The sequence below is a fragment of the Macrobrachium nipponense genome, chromosome 31 (genome assembly GCF_015104395.2).
Source record: "Macrobrachium nipponense isolate FS-2020 chromosome 31, ASM1510439v2, whole genome shotgun sequence".
NCBI lineage: Eukaryota > Metazoa > Arthropoda > Malacostraca > Decapoda > Palaemonidae > Macrobrachium > Macrobrachium nipponense.
In genome coordinates this window covers 69,147,348-69,150,522 of record NC_061093.1, presented here as the reverse complement: position 1 = coordinate 69,150,522, position 3,175 = coordinate 69,147,348, and positions in this window count along the sequence as shown.

Below are 3,175 nucleotides of genomic sequence, written 5' to 3'. Positions count from 1 at the left end.
CTCTCTCTCTCTCTCTCTCTCTCTCTCTCACGACCACTCTCAGACCAGCGTCTTAGGAATTCTAAATCGAAAGTAATCTAAAATGGGATGTCGACGTTACCTCGTTAGATGAGTTTCGTTTGGCGCAATCGAGTTTTCTGTACAGAGTATAATTCTGCTCTTTCAAATTTTCAACCGCGGCTCGTGAAACTTTCGGCCACCGACCGCTATTAGCCTGTATTGTTAGTAACTATAGCGGTGCCAGGCGCAATATCATGGCTAGATGTAACGTTAAATAAAATAAAAAAAATAATTAGGTTTGGGGGTTGTAACTTGGTATGTTTGATGATTGGAGGGTGGATGAACAACATACCAATTTGCAACACTCTAGCCTCAGTAGTTTTAAAGATCTGGGGTAGACAGAAAAAGTGCGGACGGACAGACAAATAGCCATCTAAATAGTTTTATGTATCTATTTATTTATTTATTTACTTATTTTTGCAGGAAATTTAGATTATACGAGATCAGTTCTCCGGACTATTAATGGATTCAAGTCTGTAATGTAATAAATTACTATCATTATTATCATTTCATTATTATCATTAGGAGGAGGAGGACAAAAGCAATTAGTGAAATTTACGTTTCTGTTATTATCTTGGTAGATAAAATTTTTTCGGAAGAATTACTAAAAAAAAAAAAAAAATACTAATCTTCAGTTTACATATATTGTCAGAAAAGATTTTTCCTGCATTTTCATCCGGCAGAATATATAGGATTTCGATAATTGAGTAAGGAGAAGCATACATTGTTTGTCTCGGAGGAAATGAAGTTTGTGTAATTATTTACCAGAATCTAATCAGAATAAGAAAGATTCCGAAGATACGGAGATTTCTCCAATAATCTCATTCATACCACTAAAGCAATTTCTGGCATTGTACGATAGGATCAGTGTCCAAACATTAAGGAAAAATATAAAAAGAAAAACTCTCCCACAAAACCAGAGGCAAGACCATACAAAAGAGAAGCTTTACATATATTTAATTCAGAAATATGGAACCTTTATTAGCTTCGAATATCTTCAAGAACTATAAACAGACGATTACTTTAATTTTCCAGGTCATTAAAGTGAGAATCATTCTTCACTGCCCATTGAATTATTTTGGTTTCATTGTCCATACAAAAATTTGATTTTAAATATGGAGCAATAAAAACATTAAAAAAAAATCAAAACTGAATCCCCCGTCCCCACCAACCGCGAGCATCAAAATGTTATTACTGCCTATATTTTTTTGTTTCTTTCGATTTTTCTGTTTTGTTCCATAACAGCATTCGCCAGTACGTGTGATAAAACTGCTAACTTTATTCCATCCTTTCGAAATACTTGTTGTACTGATAATAAAATGTAGATCGCATTTTCCATGGCCAATATCCCTCATATTTATTACAAGGGGGTTATGAAGTCACAACAATATTTCGAAGAACATTTCGAAAACTAGTTCACCAATATTCCAGGTTCACACGACTCGAATGTATCACTACGAGAACCTACTCCTATTTTCCCAAACATTTTGAAAATGCGAAAAACCAACGAAGCAGATTATTAACAGAAGTCAAATATATTTCACACTTGCATCTATCTGACATTTTTTCCTAACCCTCCTTTCTCTCTCTCTCTTCTCTCTCTCTCTCTCTCTCTGATAAGTAAAGAACCTCGAGTGGAAAGATCTCGCAGCACTCCAATGTTTCACTTTCCTTCTTGGCTTCTACTTATTTATATATATATATATATATATATATATATATATATATATATATCTATATATATATATATATATATATATATATATATATATATATATATATATATATATATATATCTATATATATATATATATATATACATATATATATATATATATATATATATATATATATATTATATATATATTATTATTATATTTATATTGTGTGTGTATGTTTTTGTGCGCGTGAACGTATATGAGAATCGACGAGGAAATTGCAGGATGTAATATCAGGCCTCAGATCAAGACATTAATATTCTCGTTATTTTTTACCTCCTGACCTAAAAAAATTTCATTATCCCAATGAGTCTGTCATTACGCTTGATATCCTAACAGTTTAATTTCTCCTAATTTCTCTTTCATTCATTACAGCCGCTTTCTGAAACGATATTATAGGTACATGTTCGGGCATTCGATGTTGTCGGTGTGCTACGGAAGAGGCAGTTGAAAATATCTACACACAAAAATTATGCATAGATAAAAAATATATGATGTTTAAGCTGCTAATTGAATAAAAAAAATAAGTCCGCCATAATAAATCAATTTAATAGATCTGAATAATAGATTTAAAAAAAAATGTAAAAATATTTCTGGTGGACTTGAACGTTTTGAAACGAAGTTATTTTCGTTTGGAATTTATTCATTTATTTTTTTACGTAACGATAATGGGGTATTCAAAACAATCATATAGCTACTTAGATTCTAATTAAGGAAAGCATCTCTCTCTTCTACACATTCAGACGATCGCGTACTTCATCTCTAATAAAGGAAAACATCTCTCTCTTCTACACACGCAGACACACACACGCACACACACACACACACACACGCGCGCGAGGGCGCGCGTGCGCGCGTACCTCATCGTTGTTATATATGTAATAACTCGGCATTTCAATTATTAATAGAGACCAAAGATATTATTTCCCATATTGCCGAAATCATAAAAGTTCAATGTGACGTTAAGCCTTTTTATTTTCTAAGATACAATTAAATGATGGATCTGGAAATTAATCGATGGATTTATTGTCAGTGAAAGAGATTTTCATGATAGCCACTGTGATCTTTTCCCCATAATTAGAGTTCTCAATGTTGCTGAAATTTCAGTCGTTAAGTAAAGGCATTTAATTTTTTTTTGAGACAGATAGATAAATAGATAGATAGATAGACGGGATTCTTTTTTTCGAGCTCCAGTATGTTTCATGAAAAAGCCTTTCATAGCACTCAGCACGAAACAATATCCAATCTAGATTGCATATTGGATCTATGCTTCACGGTTTTTATCTTTTCTCTTAAGCAAATTCCATTGTTCACCCTATTTGTATTTTACTTTTTTCCTTCAGGATAGGTATTCAGTTAAAACAAGGGGACCTTTAAAACCCGTGTAATTTGCCCTT